Source organism: Podarcis raffonei, chromosome 8, assembly GCF_027172205.1.
Source record: "Podarcis raffonei isolate rPodRaf1 chromosome 8, rPodRaf1.pri, whole genome shotgun sequence".
Lineage (NCBI taxonomy): Eukaryota > Metazoa > Chordata > Lepidosauria > Squamata > Lacertidae > Podarcis > Podarcis raffonei.
In genome coordinates, this window is record NC_070609.1 from 91,045,887 (window position 1) to 91,066,821 (window position 20,935).

The window sequence follows — 20,935 nt, forward strand, 5'->3', positions numbered from 1 at the left end:
AATGCAGAATACTTTCAGACGCTGCTCTGCCACACCCAAGCTAATGAAAATCTCAGTTAAAAGGCAGCACTGAAGAGGCAAGTCCCATACATAGGAGGAAGAATCTTTCTGGAGGAAGAATCCGTAAGAGTGTAACATCCCATGTAGCACAAGGACAGAGCCTTGTGGCGTGATACTTGTTCTGCTAGCAATATGCAAGAGAATGCAGAAACAGGTTGCTGGAAACTAGTTGTATGATCATGTATAATCCAGTTGGGATTCCTGCTTGGGGGGAGTTGCAGTGGGTGACCCTAGGGGTCCCTTCCAACTCTACAATTCTCTACCTTTGCTACACAATGGTATGTGTGATCCACTAGAGAAACTGTTGCATTGGATCCCTGATAGTGTCTGGGTAGACCCATGAAATTAATGGACATCACTAACTTGGGGTTATTAATTTCAGTATGTCTATTCTGTGCATAACTTAGCTGGCAATTTACTGAATTTGCACCAGACAAACTTTTCTGGGTCCCCCTGCCATCAGGGGTGATAGTGACAGGAGGCAGGACCTTTTTGGTGGTGGTGCCTGTTTGTTAGAATGCCTTTTCCAGAGAAAAGCCTGCTGGGTGCCTTCTTTGGCTGTGTACACATTTAAAGCATGTCTTCCTCCCCGCCCCCCAAGCTCTGGAAACTGTTCTTAAATTTGCAGGCTGCTGGGAATTGTAGTTCTGGGGCAAACTCCTGTTTCCATTATCCTGTTTTTTGGGGGGAGGATGCTTTAAATTTATGGTGCACACAGGGGCAAAGTTACAATTAAGGCCTTTGTCTCTGACTTGAACCTTGTAATAATAATAATTTATTTGTTTATTTACTTATTTAATATGCTGCCCTATACACTGGGGTCTCAGGGCGGTTCACAGAATAAAATCAAGATATAAAACCACAAAATACCATAATAAAAATATAAAACAACAACCCAATAGTCCCCTCCCACACAAAAAAAACATTTTAAAAGGGCATAGGATGTAAATCGGATTAACCAAAGGCCTGGTTAAAAAGGAACCTGTTGCGTAAAGGTGTATAATGAAGGTGCCAGGCGAACTTCCTATGGAGAGAGCATTCCACAGACGGGGAGCCACTGCAGAGAAGGCCCCGTTCTCGTGTTGCCATCCTCCGGACCTCTTTCGGAGGAGGCACACGAAGAAGAGCCTCAGAATATGATCTCAGGGTCTGGGTAGGTTCATATGGAAAAAGGTGGTCCTTGAGGTATTGCGGTCCAGAGCCATTTAAGGTTTTATAGGTCAAAACCAGCACTTTGAATTGACCCAGGAAACTAATCAGTGGCCAATGAAGTGGCACCAGGATTGGTGTAATGTGCTCAGACCGTCTTGCTCCAGTGAGCAACCTGACCGCTGAATTCTGCACCAGTTTCCGAACTGTCTTCAGAGGCAGCCCTACGTATAACAAATTGCAGTACAAGAAGAAGAAGAGGAGTTTGGATTTGATATCCCGCCTTTCACTCCCTTTAAGGAGTCTCAAAGCGGCTAACAATCTCCTTTCCCTTCCTCCCCCACAACAAACACTCTGTGAGGTGAGCTGGGCTGAGAGTAATCTAATCTTGAGGTTAGGGACGCGGGTGGCGCTGTGGGTAAAACCTCAGCACCTAGGACTTGCCGATCGCATGGTCGGCGGTTCGAATCCCCGCAGCGGGGTGCGCTCCCATCGTTCGGTCCCAGCGCCTGCCAACCTAGCAGTTCGAAAGCACCTCCGGGTGCAAGTAGATAAATAGGGACCGCTTACCAGCGGGAAGGTAAACGGCGTTCCGTGTGCTGCGCTGGCTTGCCAGATGCAGCTTGTCACGCTGGCCATGTGACCCGGAAGTGTCTCCAGACAGCGCTGGCTCCCGGCCTATAGAGTGAGATGAGCGCACAACCCTAGAGTCTGGCAAGACTGGCCCGTACGGGCAGGGGTACCTTTACCTTTTAATCTTGAGGTTATCAGAGCACTGACAACAGTAGTTAGACTAACCCTGAGCAGATAGGGGCATAGCTGGGCCACCAGCTGAAGCTGATGGAAGGCACTCTGGGCCACTGAGGCCACCTGAGCCTCAAGCTTACAGCAATGAATCCAGGAGAACCCCCAAGCTATGAACCTGCTCCTTCAGAGAAAGTGTAACCCCATCAAGAGCAGGCGATCTCCTAGCCATCCGGTCTAGGGAACCCCCCACTAACAGCGCCTCCATCTTATCTGGATTGAGCTTCACTTTGTTGGCTCTCATCCAGTCCATGACTGAGGCAAGACACTGGTCCAGCACTTCCACTGCCTCACCTGCAAAGGAGAAATAGAGCTGAGTGTCATCAGCATCTGCTGACAATGTACTCCAAACATCCGGATAACCCCACTATGTTAAACAGCATGGGGAATCTGTGCCCCCCCCGCAAGACTGCTGAGACTCCAACTCCTGTTACAGCGATGGAGCTAGCAGTCCTGCATCTGGAGGGCCACAGATTCACCATCTCTGTGAAGTTTAAGAGGCTTCTTGGTGAACAGGGAGCTTCTTTTGTCTGCCAAAAACTTTCATCCAAGTCATTTAATGTCCCATCTGGCATTTGAATATTTTCGTTATTCCTACCCGTTCCAGCTGCTGCAAGTGATTGATTTTAATTGCCATTCTATTTAATGTAGTTCTTTTTACGATTTATGTTCACTGCTGGAATTCCGGTTACAAACTTCTAAGTGGGGATACACATTTCAAAGAAATAAATAGCAATTTTCGTGTTATTTTTGAAGCTAGCAGGTGCAAACACTGTTTCGCTGTGGGGGCGGCACTTGCGCACAAACATCACCGGCCCATCACAAGAAGGGCAGAGATGATATCACTTCCAGGCACATCATTAATCATTCCCCTGCGTGGCTGGGCCATTTTGAGCAGCAAAAACCTCTCTCTCCCCCTCTCTTTCCCTTTGCCAATCTGGTGCCCTCCAGACATTTTGGGTGACAACTCCAATCAGCCCCAGGAACACAGAGGATAGGTGTTGTACTCCAAAACATCTGGAGAACATTAGGTTGGTAAAGGCTGCCCTAGAGGCTGTGCAGTCATATGCACTAGTATCCCAGAGTATAACAAAGGAGCAGTCCTGACCCCTTCCACTGTTTTGAGTTCAGGGAATGCCGCTGTGCAGGGCAAGAACAGTAATCTAACCACCTGCAGTGCAGTAACCACAGAAGCTACCATGGGTTTGCAAGGACCCAAGGATTGCCCACTTTCCCTTTTAGGGTGGCTGCAAGGGCCATCCAGCATCTCCTTTAATCTGAGAGGAATAATTTCACTGCAATTCTCCAAAGGAGATCTAAGCAAAACATTAAGAATGTAAGGTGAGCCTGCTGGATCAGGCCAATGGGCCCTCAAGTCCAGCATCCTGTTCTCAGGGTGGCCAACAAGATGCCTGTGAGAAGCATGCAAGCTGAACAGGAGTGCAGAAGCACTCTGCCCACCCTCTGAGCTTAGCAGGGGCAGCAGCCTCTAACATACGTGTGTGTGTGTGTGTGTGTGTGCGTGAGAGATTTATATATACTGATGTACATGCGCGCGTGTACATACACACACAGTTTTAACTGTTTTTATATAAGTAACTGTTTTTTGTAGCATTGCTTTGAAATACATGAATTAAATAAATCACCACCACCGGATCCCTGGGCGAAGAGCTGACACCTAAGTGGTAAAGGCAAACCATGATTTGCAAGCCAGGAGCCAGTCTGAGGAAACAATAACACCCTCTGCCTCTCCTCCCTCCCTTTCTCAATGTTAAGCATGGTTCATTTGAAACAGCACCCCACAAACCTCGCATTTAGAAAACCACGCTTTCATATGCTGCTGCTGCTTCCGTAAGTCAAGCAACAGGCTACGGATGTCTCCGATTCAAAGGAATTAAAAACACTCTGCAGGACAAGGCAGAATTGCTTAAGGGGGCGGAAGAACCCCTCTGACTTGGCTGCAATGCATGACACAGGCTCCAGGGAGCACAGGTTAACCCTTTCCCTTGATTTCTAAGCCTTGAGTGATGACCAGGTCAAAAGTCTTTAAGTCATCAGAGTGGGAAAAGCAAAAATCTGCATTTGGGGATTAAGGTCTCAGCGCATTCTGTTGCCCAGATGCAGGCCACTCATCCCACAAATGAGGGGAAGACCAGGAGCAGAGGCTCCTGGGAAAGACAGCAGCACAATGGTGGCCCATGAGCAAACTGGCACCGCTCTTTGAGAGGGTAATCCTGCAAGCCTCAGTCACCAGCATGGCCGGGGACATCGCTGAGCTCCACTATGCTAGCACAGGGAAGGTTAATCCTACAAAATCGCTTCCATTCCCCTGCTCACTGATTAGCAAATTAGTCTCTCTATAAGCCACCGGAAGCTACAGAGCCAGAGCTGGGGACTGAAAACAGCTGTTTTCATGGCAAAGCAGAATGAAGCAGCGCCTATTAGATGACTTCTACCAGGAGGCTGGGTGATATCATCGCCCCCTGTGATAAGCCAGATGGGCAAAAGAAAGGGGGACAAGCGTGCTTGCGGTGGAATACTGATGTGGACACACACAAACACACTGACTGACAGGCTTGACAGATCTGGCAAGCAGCCTCAAGCACAGGCAGGCAGCACAGGCTGCAGAGCAGTGTATGCCGCCTGGAGGCACCAGCTTGGGGAAGGCTGGTGTAATTCCCAATCCAAGGTTTGCTCCCAGAAGACACAGCAACGGCTACCAGCTTGGGTGGCTCCAAAAGGAGAATGGAAGATGGGGCTGCCAGTGGCTCATGGCTCTGATGGCTGCTGCTCCATCTCTGAATGAATGGGATGCCTCTGAGTATCTGTGGCTGGGAATCTCAGGTGGGAAGAGGGCAGCTGCACTCAGGTCCTGCTTGTGGCATCCCCACTGGTACTTCTGTCTGACCACTGTGAGAACAGGATGTTGGACTAGATGGGCCTTGGGCCTGATCCAGAAGCCAGGCGCTTCTTCCTGGCATAGTGCTCAGTCTTGGGAGAGAACAAAGAGGTGGCAGAGCTGGGCTGGAGGCAGGACATCTTTCTCTCTCCTTTTTTTAAGCTGACGGTGGTACAACAGTGCCATTATAAGCCACAAGCTATTAGGAGAGCTGGCCAGAGGCTCTACCTTGTAAAGTTTACAAGGTGACCAAGTTCATAAGATCTAGTTAGTCGGGAACAGTGGAGTGGAGTACAAATGACCTGGAAGCAGAGTCTGTCACGGGTCTACTGCATGTCCCCATTGTCCTGGGAGGGCAGCTGCAGGAAAAGTAAGTTTGTCAAAAGGGCTCCCAGTGGGTAGATTTGCAGAGGGGCCCACTGGCACCCCCACACACGCAAGGAAGCAGCTGGAATCCATGGAAAACGTCCCACCTGGAGGAGGCCTCTGCAGCCCCGCTCCTGCCTGCCAGACCTGATCAAAGGACCATTGTCTGGGATATCCAGAGTGTAACCAGAGACAGAGAACCCTTTCCCCAGCCGGCTCAGGCCTTGAGAGCAGCGCTTTGTTCGCCAAAGAGGCAGCCCTCTGTGTGGCGGAGAGCAGATCCCCCAGGGGAGTTTGTAACGCATCAGGATGTGGTTGGCACTCAAGCAGTGCTGGAGGGTGGGGGGAGCCACATGCTGGATCTCCAGGCATTGCTGGCTGCTTGGAGTGAGGAGACGGGGCAGGTGGGGAGAGAAGCCCAGCCAAGCGCTGCACCTGCCTGCTCCAGTCCTGCTAAGTGACTTTGGGCAGACACAACAGTGAAGGAAAGCAGACGGAGGAGGGAAGAGGTAGCAACTGCTGTGCCCACTTGTGACCATACGGGCATGTGGCCTTTGGAGGATCGCCCAAACGGGAATGTGGCCCTTGGGCAGAAGAAGGCTCCGCATCCCTGCTATATATGCAGTTATGCTGTTTCCACGCTAGCCAGAAAGCTGAAACCTGTTGCATGCACAAGACCCAGAAATGGTGGGAAATGATGCTGATGACACTTCGAAGCCACTCAGAAAGTTGAAATTTGGCACATCCAGATGACTGGACAATGAGACATTTCGCACCTAGGTGTCAAAATGCAAGATGTGAACTTCAGCCCAGAGAGGAGCTGACATTTAACCAGAGAGAAAGCAAAGCACCCCGAGGCAAAGGGTTAGGGGCAGGTGTGCTGTTGCTTTGTCCAGCCTGGGTCTGGGAAAGGAACAGTCATCCAAACAAGCAACCAGGTTGCCTGAAGAAGGTGGGCTCTCTCCCCCCCCCCACGGCCAGTGGCTGGATCCAAATGGGGCCCTTCCAAACCACCCCAGGAAACCTGCCTCCACAGTAGCAACTCCTGTCGCTTCTTGGCTCAGCTCCCTCAGCAATCTTTCTGCACAGCGCTCGGCAGCCCCCCTCCCCATTTCCTGGCGCTTCCAAATCCAGCATCTGCAATTTGCCCAGCACCCAAAGACGCTGCAGAGGTCAGGCATCTGGGAGCGATTAGGCCTTGGAGCTGCCACAACACGCCGCCTGATCAAAAGCCCCAAACGCCTGGCTTCAATCAGCCCTTTTCCCTCAGCAGGAGAGGCTGGGAAGGAAGCCCTCCCAACTCCCTGGGAAGAGAAAGCCGAGGGGGGACATGGAAGGTTCTGGAAGCCCCCAAATGGAGATTCTCTCATCATGTGTGCACCTCAAGCACACTCACAATTCTTATCATGCCAGCCACACAAACTGCCACTGGGACAAGTGGAAACTAGCTGGGGATCCTCAAGGAAAGCTGCTCCCCAAATGCCAGGTTTGCCCAGCTCAGAAGCTGTTGTGCAGAAAATCTGCCGGCTTCTTCCAGCCCTTGTTGCAGAGCCCCCTGCTTTCTCCTCCCCCCACAGCAGCGTTCAGCGACTGAATGCGCTGAGCTGTGTCAGGCTGCAGGCGCAGGGCCAAGAAGGAAGCTGCAATGGTGCCATCCTGACTGGCCCACTGCCCTCAAAAGCCCCAGAGCAAGGCAGTATCTGGCTTTTTCATCTAAAGCATGCTTAATTATGCCACCCTAAAAAGGAAAAGGAAAACCCACAGCGTCATTTAACATTTATTTTGAAAACCGTCAGATTGGTTGCATGATCTCTGACAACACCCATGTTGTGTCCTGCTCTTGGTCGCGCCCACAGCAACTGTTTCTGTTGCCCTGCCCTCGTGAGACAACTGCAGGCTAGCTAGCTCCAGCTCTGGATTAGCAAGGAAGAAGCCAGCGTGTCGTAGCCAATGGGGGTTATAGTCATTTGGAGGGCGCCAGGTTGGGAGAGGTTGGCATGTGCAGTTGTGCAGCCAGCGCGGCCTTTCTTTGCTTGGGGCTGCTTGCCAGAGCTACAAATGCTGTTACATATTTCAAATGCAGATCCAGATCCAGATCAGCATTCTGCTCCAAACACTTCCTTTCTTTTGGATCTCCAGCTTATCACAAGGGGGTGTTGAGCTCCAAATGAGATCATCCAGCATCCTAGCAGAAGTGATCTAAGAGGGCCGCTTCATCATTCCTTGCCACAAAACCAGCAGTTTCCAGCCCCCAACTCTGACTGTAAAGAGACTAATTTGCTGGTTGTTTGGGAAAACTGCACTAAGGCCTTCATCTATGGACAGGGACCACCTTGCACGAGAGAAGGGGGCTGGCAGCTATGCAAGCCAAGAACTGCAACCTCAGGCAGGCTTGAGCTGAGCCAGGCTTAGCCCAGAACCCTCCATGCCTTGGGACTGGGCACAGCCCCCGCTGCCCCTTCACTTCGTCCTCACGTTTTTGCCTGACTGGAAAGTGCCTTAGCTCTCTTGATACGGCTTCTCTGGCTGAATGACAGAGGGCCGTGTGTGTTCAGGTAGAAACCAGCCTACTCCACCCACTTTTGCCTCTGGCCCCACCCACCACCGCTGTGTGGCCCCTGAAAAGCTGCCCAGAAAGGAATGCGGCCCTTGGTTGGGCTGAAAGAAGTTCCCCTTCCCTGGAAGAGGAAGCATATCTGAGCATATGCAGAATGCCCTTGCCTTACCACTCAGCATACAAGGTAATGGGCAAGTCTCCCCACAAAGAGAGTTACGTTCCTGGATGTTTCCCATTTTAGAAACAAGAAATATTACTCTCAAAACTAATAGGGAAGACAAGGCAGGGAGAATGTGTGTGGCTCGTTGCCACCTCTTTTCTGTTTCTGTCAGGGCAGGTGCCCTTGGCAGCCTCTGGCCATCCATCGGCCCAGAACTGGGCCATCAACGTACCAAATTTATTCAGCGCAAGGGCCAGAAAAGGCAGGCCTGAATTTGCTTTCCTGGGCCTTGGCTCCAGCTCCTGCTCCACTCAGATTCAATTACAAGAAGACTTCAGAAAAATATCCGAACAAGATAGACAGGCGCTGCCAAAATATACACTGACAGATCCTCAGTGTGTCTAGCCAGGGAATGGAGCTATCATTAAGGCTGGCAGGTGCTGGGGGTGGGGGGTGGGAGAGGACCAAGTCCAAATACCTGGTGGAGCAGATGGCTTGAATAGCGTGCTGGTACCACACAGGATTTGGTACCATTTGTCATATTTGCAGTGCTGCAGAGCAGTAATGCTCTGTGCCTTCCTTCTGTGTTGCTTTCACAGCTGATCACCAATACTGAGTGTGCAGGTCTCTCATGCGAGGTGTTTAAAGCCCTCCGCATTCTCCGGCTTGTTCTAATGCAGGGGCCAGGAGCCTGTTGCCCATGGAGGACCTGCAAGCCAGCAAGAGTCGAAGCAAGCCAGGGGGGGCCTTCTCTGGCTCTCTCTTTCTGACACCCCCTTGTTCTCTCGTTCTAACATCCTCCTCTCCTGATTCTTTCTCTTTTCCCATCCCCTCCATCTCTCCCTCTCACACCCCCTTTCTCTCGCTCTCTTTCTGCTATCTTCTTTCTCCCACACCTCCCCATCCCTGGATCACTTTTACCCAAAGACTGAAATGATCACTTGCATAGGGCTCCCCCCCCCATCCACTTTGGCTTTCTGCTGTTCATTCCCCCTGCTTCCCTTTTCCTCTCCCTCAGCATGAAATCAGGCTGAGAACTGCAAGAGCCCACCTCTGCTGCAATTTGTACAACATTTTTGTAAAGTAGGACAATAGCCTCACTGGCAAGCTGAGGGCTGAGTTGGAATTGCCTAAAGCTACTTAGACTGATTCTTACATTACCTAAAAATATGTGCTTCCGAGTGGTTCCTCTCTAGATTGCTCAGATAACACTGCAGAACCATCTGCACATGTTCATGAGAAAAATGTTCTTCTTGCATCGCACAAACTGTCTGCTAAATGTTCCTGTTTTCTTCCAATGACTGATAACTACACTGAACCTCCAGGCGCAGGGGTAGTATATCACAGCAAAGGCTGTGAGCAAATCACAGAGGAGAGCAGTTGCCTATACGCATGTTCTGCTTGCAAGCTTCCTGGAAGTATCAGTTGGCCATTGTTGGAAGGCAGCCTACTGGGCCAGATGGACTTTTGGCCTGACTGAGCAAGATGCTGGAACCTGGGAGGTCGTGCAGGATGGGCCCATTGCAGGGGGTTGGACTAGATGACCCTTGGGTCCCTTCCATCTCCAAGATCCTATGATTCTATGACTCTGGCACATGCTCTAGGGCACACAGCAAGGTGTGCTGGTCAAAGGCTACTGGGCTGTACCACCGTGAAATGAATATGCCCTGACACACCCCCAGGGCTCCTCCATGCCTGTGCATTCCAGGGGAAGGCCGACAACAGAGGACAGGCATCTCTTGGGGAAGATTTCGTCTGCCATTGCCATCTGCAACCCCCAGATAAGATATTGGGGATCCCCAAGACTCCCCAGAAGGCAATTTAAAGGCTGCTGGCCTACAAGCGCATTCCACAGTTTCCTCTCTGCTAGGAGGAATAGTCCTGTGAGGCAGTCTCAGGGGCTGTTGCTAAGAACAACTGCAGGCTTCCCAAAAGAGAGAGGAAGGGGCTACTTGCGACCAGAGGGGTGATTCCAAAGCCCAGTGTGAGCAACCAGTTCAGACCTCTGGAGAAAGCAAGCCATCCCTCCTCGGGCAGCCTGCTAGGTGGGCAGGAGGAGAGGAAGGGGGCAGAGGATGGGTGGCAAAATGAGAGGGAGGGAGGGCAGAGAGAGAGAGAGAGAGAGAGAGAGAGAGAGAGAAAGGGAGAGGGAGAATGGGGTGGCACACAGAGGAGGGAAGAGAGAGTTATTGGTGCCAGAATGAGAGAAAGGGGTGGCAGAGAGAGAGAGAGAGAGAGAGAGAGAGAGAGAGAGAGAGACGGAGGAAAGGGGGTGGCTGCACCAACTGCTGGCATGCAGCCCCCAACAGATTACTCACATGGAAATGCAGCAAGGAAAAAAGCAGCCACCACCCACTGACCCACATGGCATCAACTCAGCAAAGCTGTCCTGCCAACTCGGGCATTTCAAGCACTGAGCAAGGCCTTTGCAACAGAGCTGGCAGGATGGGTCTCATTCAGCCAAGCACCCCAGCCAGGCAATTACGGAGCCCGGCCCTGTAATCAGTGGCTTTGTCGTGAATCAGCAGAATGTGCTGACACGCACCACTGGAGGGAGAGGGATTAGAGCGGCGTGCCTCCATTTGGAGCCAGGCTGGGTGCCCAGCTCCGCCTTCTGGGTGCCCAGCAGCAAAAGGGGGAGTGGAAGAGGAGGAGGCAGGCAGGCAGGCAGGCGGCTGTGTGTCATCTGTGCACGAGATGGGTGGGAGGTCCGTGGCCCCTCCTTGTACACTTTCACCCCACCTACTCCCATTATAAATGGCTCTAACCTCTCCCTCTGTGTTTGGGGAGACTCCCATCCTCTAAACCAGAGCAGGGAGGGCGCCTGGGGCTGCCACGCCTCTGTTGTCCCTGCCCTGAAAGAACCCTGTGCAGCCCAAAGTCTGGGCTGGTTCGTCGCCCCAAAGAGCCACTGCCGGTCAGTGAAGAGACAATACGAGCCAGAGGGAGGAACTGTCTGACTCGCCCAGGCCCTGTCTGCACCATACAGTTAAAGCACTATGATATCACTTTAAAGAGTCCTGGCCTCCCTCAAAGAATCCTGGGAACTGTAGTTTGTTAAGGGTACTGAGACTTCTATTCCTCTCACAGGTTACAATTCCAGGGGGTTCCTTGGGAAGAGGGATTGACTGTTAAGCCTGTTCTGTAGCCCTGTGAGGGGAACAGGAGGCCTCCTAAATAATGCTCAGTGCAGTCTCTTCACCCTTGGCTGGTGGGCCACGTGGCTGCTGTCCCAGTGCCAAACAGTGGAAAAGCAGTGGAAAGGAATGCGTGACTCAAGGAATATGGGGAGACTCAGGCGAGAGCCGGCTGTGAGGTTCACGTGGACTAGAAACTTGTTCCTTAATGTAAACGAAACCTGGGATTCTCCAAAATAGACCAGATTCTTTGGAGAGAGGAGAAATGCAGCACTTCACAGCATGGCTGCAGTCACAGACTAAGTCATTCACCGTATAAAACAAAAACCTCACAAGCTACCTCTTACGTTTGGACCTAAAATAGACTGGGTTGCCACAAGGGGATAAAGACTATTGCCAGGCGCTGGCCCAAGCCCCCCCCCCCCGCATCCCTATGGCAAAGGGTGACATAAGGGAAGGCAGCATTGCTAGCAGGAAGAAGAGGTCCCCAAGGACTCTGCCTGAGCTGCAAACAGAGCATGAGATCATTATCAGGTGTTTGCAGCAACCGCTGGCAATTGTCTCAGGAGAGCCCAGCAGGTGAGACCACGCACTCTCCAGGTGCCCACAGCTCCCTCTATTAGAGCCAATCCTAGGGCAAACCTCCAGCCCAAAGGTGCCAAAGAAAGAGAGGCAGAGATGCTGGCGCGTTGCCCGACAAGCTGGCAAATCTCAGGAAAACCGTGTTCTGCAGGTTCATCTAGAAGAGGAGGGTGCTCCCCATTTATTGCATCTAATAAAAAGCAAGATTTATTTGACAGGAGGCGAACGCTGTCTGGCAGAACTGTTCAGATTGTTCCAAACCTCCACACTACGCATGCCAGTTAAGCTCTCTGCCCCAACTTGTGAGGCCGTGACGGCAGGCAGGGCACAGGCGCCGGGCAGCACTCAGGGCTCCCCACTGGGGCATCTGGTTGGCCACGGTGGGAAAAGGACTAGAAGGACCTTTGGTCTGATCTGACATCCAGGCTCTTCTCATGTTCTCAACAGCACTGGGAGGTGTAGAAAAGGCCCGAGCCCCTTCCATGACTCCCAGAGCCTTCCTCTTTTAGAAACCATGAGATCTAGAAGCTTGCTTGCAACTTTGGGGAATGAAGTATTCTGGATTGAAGCCAGGTTCTTTTATTCATGACAAGGCTGTGGCCTCATAAAAAGGAAAGGAAAAGGAAGTATGGTGGGGGCACAAACACTCTGAGGACAGAGGAGCCCTGGAGGAGCCCACACACCATGGCACCTTCAGTCTCCTCACCTAGTGACTGTCCCGGACCCCCTGCCCCAAGCCTTCTCAATTTACAACATTTAGAGGTTTCTTTTTGTTTTCGCTTGTTTGGTGATGTTGCAGCCTCTGTCTTTTTGGGGGAGTTGATGCTTGCTTTATTTCTCTGTGTTTTACGTGTGTGTTTTTTTTTTTGGGGGGGGTCATTATAGGTATTTTGCTTGGAAGGTCTTATGAGCATCACTCCCAATAGGCTAGGGAACCCTGAAGCAGCCTATGGCAAGGAGCCTCATCTCTAAGACTCTGCAGTGGGATTCTTTAAAAACATATTAAGAAACATTTAGTGCTTTCGATTGTTCATTAAAATGGAAATAAAACCAGTATTTGTATACTCATACTGTCATACTTGGGACGCGGGTGGCGCTGTGGGTTAAACCACAGAGCCTAGGGCTTGCCGATTGGAAGGTTGGTGGTTTGAATCCCCGCGACGGGGTGAGCTCCCGTTGCTCGGTCCCTGCTCCTGCCAACCTAGCAGTTCAAAAGCACATCAAACTGCAAGTAGATAAATAGGTACCACTCCGGCGGGAAGGTAAACGGAGTTTCCGTGCGCTGCTCTGGTTCGCCAGAAGCGGCTTAGTCATGCTGGCCACATGATCTGGAAGCTGCACGCCAGCTCCCTCGGCCAATAAAGTGAGATGAGCGCCACAACCCCAGAGTCGGTCACGACTGGACCTAATGGTCAGGGGTCCCTTTACCTTTACCTTTACTGTCATACTACAGATGGGAGGGGAAAGACTGAAGATTTAAGATGTGAATTTACTTAAGGCCTTGAGTTCATGGGTTATGGTGAACCAGCAACTTTTGCATTTGAACTCTCAGCTAGTCAGATCAGCTCTACAAGCAGAGAGCAAAAAGTGTTTAAGTGTATAGATATCACAAATCCGTCTGACAAAAGGAGAGGGGGGAATTATTTCCAGCCTTCAGTTGTAGAGCTCCATTAGCCACTTCAGCATGCAATTAAGACCTGCCTCAAGCCTGGTTCACACATGCACATTCACCACTTGATGACCTGCATGTGTGAATGGGACGGTGCAGACATCACATTAAGAAGTTTCAAATCCTTGTCACAGAAGCAGTTGCCACACTCAGCACACAGCATGTAAGAAGCAAATCGAGTGAATAAAATAGAATTATATGCCCTTGTATCTGAAACAGGAGTCATTCTCCACCACTCAGGCAGGGGCGAAACCAAAGCAAAGTAACTCCCATCTTTCGTCTCACAAACACAGCACCAAAGCCTTGAGAGAAAACAAGGTCCAGTGGCACAGTCCTAATTCAACAGACAAGGCGATGCTTCAAAGAAGAAGGCTCCGCTTCCTCTCCCCAGGACCAGGACAGCTTGAATCCTTTGAGAGCCTGATCCTCCCACTATTTATTTGGAAGTAGAGTAACACTATATTTCAATGGGGAGCTCTTACTCACAAGCAAATGAGAGTTAGTCCTGATTTAAATAATTTATTTTTATTCTATGAACTTCTAGCTCACTCTTCATTAAATTTAATCCCTGTGGAGCAGAGTATAATATAACAAACCTAATGCATAAAATATAATAACACCCCCCTCCCCACACTAATATACGGTCATACCTTGGAAGTTGAACAGAATCCGTTCCGGAAGTCCGTTCGACTTCCAAAGTGTTCAAAAATCAAAGCACAGCTTCTAATTGGCTGCAGGAAGCTTCTGCAGCAAATTGGAAGCCGCAGAAGCCCCCCAAAGAACGTTCGAAAACCAGAACAGTCACTTCCGGATTTCGGTCGTTTGGGAGCCAAAACGTTTGAGAAGTAAAGGTAGGACTGTAATCTTCAAACAACAAATCCAGAAGTCCAACAAGGGGAGGCCTATTTCCAATAAGAAGAACCTAGGAAGAGCCCTGCAGAATCCGGTCCAAGGCCCATCTGGCCCATCATCCTGCTCTCACATGGCCAACCAGGTGCCTCTTGGTGAGAGGTGGGCAGTAAGGATGCCCAAACACTCTGCACCCCTTTGAGGCAGCCTGGGCTCCAGAGCGCAAGGATGAGCAAGAGCTTTTTGGAAGGAGCAGAGGAAAAACTCCAGGCCAGACTGGATCAGCTACGAGGACAAGATTCCTACTTCAGCACAGAAAGTGGGGAGGCAACAGCAGCCCCCCCCCCTTGCTACTCACATGCCTTCTTTCTTTTTCAAAGGAAACTCCCATGGGTCATATCCAACTGTGGTTTTGCACTCACAGGAAGAAGCACCCAGCTTCCCCTCCTTCCCCATCCCCTTGTTTACTGTTGCAGAGGGTTCACTCAGGCTCCAGGAGCAGCTCTTCGGAGGGTTGGGTGACTGCAGTAGTGAGGGGGGTTGAGACTGCAAAAAATGGGGGTTCAGCCTTCCAGAACTGCTTTCCACTTAAGCACAGTGGCCACTATAATTACTATACATTTTTATGTAATGCAACAATAAAAGAAGAGATAAATATAAATATTTATGTTATTTATGTTCTCCAAGGAACTTGAGGTGTCACCCATGGCTCTTCCCCTCCTCAGTTAATCCCCACAACTGCCCTGTTAGGTAGGATAGGTTGAGGGGCAGAGAAACAGGCCGAAGGCCAACCAGTGATCTACAGGAACGAGTGGACATTCGAACCCAAGTCCTCGCCTGACACTCTAACCTCTACACCACCCTGGCTCTCATTGGGAATCGCAATTCACCTCTCACCTCCCCATTTTACATATTATTTCACACACAGGCCTAATCAAAATATTAAATTGTTAAGATCTAACCTGGTAGGGCAGGAATATTCAGGTGAGTGTTGCCGAATGATAGGGCAGAGTCCCCAACGAGGGGGAAAAGTGCAAGTGAGGGGAAATAAAACAGGTCTATGCAAAAACTAGCACAGATGAGGTCAAGCTGAGCTAGAAGCTCTCTCTCCAAAGCGCTAGGTCAGGGGTGGCCAAACTTTTTTCAGAGAGGGCTGGATTTGATGAGTGAGGGCCAACCAAAGTTGTTGAGCTTTTTTTAGGATTATAGGGCTTTTGCTGCAGGAAATAAACTGCCACAGGGGCCGGATGATTAAATCGACCAGAGGGCCAAATTAGGCCCCAAAATGGACTTTGTACATGCCTGCGCTAGGTGGTTTTTTTGTTGAGGAAAGGATTATTATTATTATTATTATTATTATTATTATTATTATTAAAAAAGCACCTTCCACTTCTGAAATGAAATACTGTAGACCTGGTCTACCCATCCAGAAGAAAAATGAGTTGGTTGAATCCTGAGGGGCTGGAGGGGGTCATCTTGCAGATATGCAATTAAGTCTGCAAGTGTTCCCTGATCCTGGGGCCCAAATCTGCCATAAAGCTCCCACCCCCAGGCTTCCATATTTAGTTCAGATCTGTTGCATCAACCTAGCCATTATCAAAACATCCCGTTGTTTATTAATCCAATCTGTCTCAATGGTCGGAAGAGACTTCTGATGTTGCACAATAAGCATCTTTGCAGCAGGCAACATAGTTTGGATTTTTTTTTTTTTTATGAAAGTGAGCAGCAGCAACACCATCAACATTGCTTGATGTTTTAACAAAAAGGCTGTGATTTCTACCATTTCCTGATGGACTGGAGCGCAAAACTGCAGTGAAATAAGACAAGTCCAGCCTGTGTGTTTATAAGTGCAGCTTCTCAGGCTTGACCTTTCCAGGTGTTAAACATCAAGATGCCACAGCTTTTCTTTAAGGCTAAGATCCCAGCAATGGTCTTGTCCATATGGCCATTAATGTTTCATATCCACAACTGGGATGGGCAGGCGTGATGACGTGCAGGATCTGCCTACTTTGTTTTTACTGAAAACCCCAAATCCCAGCACCTGGAGTCTGGTGCAAAAGACATGCACTTTGAATTAAATAATTCTGAGCCCAGGGACTTGATTTTGAGCATCAGAACTGGGTGTTCGGAGTCCTTCCACACACAAAATCCACCCCTGGATTTCCACACACAAAATCCACCCCCAACACCCAGCTCTCACCATTTAAACAGTATAATTTGGGGGAGGGGCCACTTTGTTGCTGCTTATACCATTAGAAATCTTGCCAACCTACCGCAAGCCACCCAGAGATCTGGATCCAGATCTATCTTCTGTATGTTCTTCATACAGAATATATTGCTCTAAAAGTGTGTTCCGTTTTTTAAACCAATATATCTTGATTCCTGGGTCAAATCAAGCAAGCTATTGTATGCAACCAAAGGACTGCTCTTAAAAGGCTCTTCTGTCGTGTTTTACTAACTTTCCCAAATGGGTCTTCCTTTCCTAATTTTACTGTGATATGAGCAGTACCTGGGACAGGCTGCAGTTAAGAACTTCAGAAGAGGCTGTGCCAATCGGGTCAGCATCCTGGTCTCACTGTGGCCAAGCAGGCGCCTCCCTGGGGAGCCACAGGCAGGACTTGAGTGTCACAGCCCTCTGGCATTTTGAGGTACACTGCCTCTCATAGAGCACAGTCATCGTGGCTGGTAGCTACTGGCAGCCTTTTCCTCCATTAATGGGTCTAATCCTCTCTTAAAGCCGTCCGAGGAGGTGGCCAACACTGCTTCTTCTGAGAGCGAATTCCATAGTTTAACTATGTGCTATGTCAAGAAGTATTTTTCTTATGTCGGACCTGAATCTGCTAATGTTCAGCAGCATGCAGTTTGGGGGGGGGGAGATAAAGGAGCTCTGTATATACTACTCAGTGACACAGTTATTATTGCATAACCGTTTCTTTGAAGAAGAGCAATGGCTGAAGTTAGGGCAGGGGCATGAATAGAGGAGGAAGAGCTTATGCCCTTGCCTAGGTCTGGCCCACAGTGACCTCTGGAGCCCATGGCATATTATAGCAAAAGAAAGGAGAGAGGAAACAGAACTACCCCACGGTGTGCCTGCGCTCAGTTCTCAATAACACACCTACCAGCTCTCAGTTAATCCTGGTTCAACTCAACAAGGCATATGAAGCTTTATCTGTTCATTAGCTGGGGGAGGAAATATTTTAGAGGCACCAACGAAACCGTGCAGAATGGAAAAGGCCCCCCCCCAAAAAAAACCCTGCTGGGAAAGGAACATACAGATGGCCTGAGGCTAGACCCTTAGCATCCTCGGCGCTGTCAGAAAAGTTCCTGTCCAAGCACACAGTCAACTGCTCAGGCGGATGAACCGTCACAGCCCAGTCCTGCTTCTGCTATTTATTATCTCAATACCTTCCAGAACTGGCCAGCACTACAGCCCCATCACTTCAGAGGAGTCATCAAGCGATTTAGTCCCCTCCTCCCCCACTGTTCCCCTGCCAAGTCCTTCTCCCCACGCTGTCATTTCTGGATGACGAGTCCGCAGCAGATCAAGAGCTCACCACCAGCCCACGAGTGCATCGCCTTACACAATGCCCTATTAATTTCCTCCCAGCTTCCGTTGCTCCAGCCTATGAGGTCACTCAGTATCACCCTTTGGTCGTCTTCCAATCCTCATCTCTGCCAGCCCCTCTTAACTTGGGGTCATCAGTGAATTTTAGAACACCACACCCCCCCCCTGTAAGGAAAAGAAGTGGGGAAAACAAAACGGTCTTAAAGCTGATCTGGGAAGCACATGCTCCTTTACTGTTTGCTGTTTGAATAGAAAACCATCTTTGGAAAAGATGGTAGGAGGAAGGCAAGTGGTGAGCTGCCCTTTTGCATTCTTCTCCCTGCGCTTTTGGGTCTTCTTGCCCCAAAGGAGTTTCTTTAATAGGTTAGTATTATGGTTCTTGTTCATTATTTATTTCTATTATTGATGATGATGATGCCTCAACATCTATACTGATAATGCTTTACAGAGTAAGATAAGCAAAAACAAAAGAGTGGCTCCTGAGCAAGATATTGCAGTCTAAATTTCGCCAAGTGGGGCAGAGCAACGGAAAGAGAGCGGCCAGGGGAACAAGGGATGGGTGTGAGCCAATGCAATTGTGCACGTTGGGTTTCATTTCATCTGGAGGCGAGGACATCAAAGGAGTTAAAATAGGCACTCTGATAATGCCTCTTGCTTGCCTGAATGGAGGGATGTGTCTGTGGGTACAAACCTCCGGCTTCAGCCTGGCTGACACAAAAACCCCAGTACACAAAGCTAGAGTCTCATTCACCCCCTTTTGCCTCCGACTCTCTCTGCCGTTGGCAAGTGGTCCTTGGAAGGTTGCCCATGAAGGAATGTGGACTCAAAAAAGTACCTTCACCCCCCAAAAGTGAACTTTGAAGAGCATAAAGTTTGGTTTGCAAAGAAGGCATGGCACCGAATATCATCTTAAATGGGGTGTATCCTGAGCTGCTTGCTTCCAGCCTTGGTGCAAACACTGATTGACGGGGCCCACAGGGCACTTTCTGACAGCCATTCCCAGCTTCCATCTGCCAGCCAAACAGACTCTGCCGATCCATCAAGCAGGATCAGTGCAGGTCACACAATCCGAATGAATGACAGCACTGCAAAAAAAAAGAAAAAAGAAAGAAACCCACAAAAAACCCACAGAGCCAGGCATGACGGCCTGAAGGCCCATGAGGCTACAACCTTGCTGAAGCTACAGGAGTCAGTACTAGGAGCACAGACTGTCTGAAAACTGTATGGACTCAAGCAGAACCCTTGAATTCTACTGGAGGCGAGGCAGAATTCAATTCATTTATTTACTTAGGTCAGTGGTTTTCAACCCGTGCACCGTGGGCCCCTGGGGTGCCTTGAATGGTGGTCGGGTGCCACGGGCAACACTGGCCTCTGTCCCTCTTTCCTTCCCTCCCTCCTCTGATGCCCTCTCTCATGTCTCTGCCTCCCAAAGGCTTGCACAGCTGTTTGTTGCAGCAGCCCTGGCTACAAGCTCCCCAGGCAAAAGGTGCTTCTAGGGCAGTGTGAGGAGGCACCTCTCTTTGGGGCGGGGGGGGGCAGTTCAGGGACCTGGGGCAGCAGCTGCAGCTGCCCAGAAGACTCCCAAGGAGGGGGGAGAAGAGAGGAGGCTGAGGGAACCCTCCACAAGGGAGGGTGTTTGAAAAGGGGTGAGGGGTTGCTGGCTCTGTAACTGGGCTCCTGAGCCCCACTGGGTGCCGCAGAAAGAATGTAGTTGGTGAAGGGAGCTGTGGACCTAAAAAGGTTGAAAACCTCTGCCTTAGGTGGTTGACACACCACCCTTTGTGCAAGCCACAGGGACACAGCTCTGCAGCAGAGCATCTGCTTTGCACGAAGGTCCCAGGTTCACTCCTGAAGGTCTTCAGGTAGGGCTGGGAGAGTCTCCCGTCTGAGACTCTGGAGGGCTGTTGCCAGTCAGTGTAGGCAATACTGAGCTAGGGGGACCAATGGTCTGACACAGGCAGCTTCCTGTGTTTCCTACACAAGTTGTCCCTCTGCACCCCTGGCAAGGGAAACAGCCACACATGGGGCCCCAGCCACATGGATGGGTCCTTCAGATGCCATCCACAGCCATGTGGGATCATGCCACACAAAAGAGGGTCCCACAGCACTGCAGTTGTGCACAAAGAAGCCTAAGCCATGAGTGTTTCTGTCTGACCCTCTATGGAGTGGCACCAGTCGCAAAATCAGCTGACTTCTCCAAGTCTGGGTTCTTCTTAAAAATGAGCATCCAACTGGATTTCCAATTCAAGCCGCTTCTGCCTCTTGCTGGCCTAACTCCTCCCTATTTTGCATTTAATTAACAGTGTTTGCTTGCCCCAACTCCCCAGCTTAATTAACAGCTCGCTTGCGAGCCTCAGTCAAACCCACATGCAAAGTTCCACCAGATCACAGCACTCCTTGTGGTTTTTAAGGTTTCCTCGTTGTCAACAGTTGGATCAAGGGACGGGCTTCTTGGAGAAGTCTCCATTCTGAGCCAGGGACAAGGAAGTGGCTTTGGACTCCCAGCGCAGCCTGACCTGGCCCTGTGCTTGCTGCAACCTGGTTATCTCCAGGTACTGTGGACTAAAAACCCCAACAGCCCCTGTGTCATATATGGCTGTGCTAGCTGGGGCTGATGGGACTTGTAGTTCAATAGATCTAGTTCAATGCTGGTCATTGACCCTAATAATAAAGATTTGATTTGATTTACAAGCACCTGGAGAGTTGCTAAGGCTGCCTTGGAAGATTTGGTGCCAACAGAAGTCACCAACAGCAAGGAACTTTGCAGAATAGTTGTGAGCCCCACTAGAGAACCAGCAGCCAAAGCGACTTAACATGTTATAGTGCAAGAGATGCAACGGAGGCCCTGCCTGTGTGGCTGAATAAGAAGGAACTTCCAAATGGCCAGGAATCAGAGAGCCTCCTCGCTTCCTTCCAAAGAAAGGATGGGGTGTAACTCAGAGCACCTGCATCACACGCAAAAGGTCCCAGGTTCAATCCTCAGACTCTCCTGGGAGGGCTCTGGTCTGAAACCCTGGGGAGCTGCTGCCAGTCTGTGCAAGCAATACTGTGCTGGGTCGACCACTCATTTCAAGTTGCATAAGGCATGCTCCTGATGGCTGGGGAAGGGCTGCACAGCCCTGGAGTCCAATCTCACGA

The 20,935-nt window shown here is 50.2% G+C and overlaps 1 protein-coding gene across 2 annotated transcripts in view; it reads right to left on the bottom strand.

The window, feature by feature from the left end:
- Nucleotides 1-20,935, bottom strand: part of SEMA4C (semaphorin 4C) — a 60,277-nt gene that overhangs the window by 13,755 nt on the left and 25,587 nt on the right. The gene's annotated exons all lie outside the window — the stretch shown is intronic.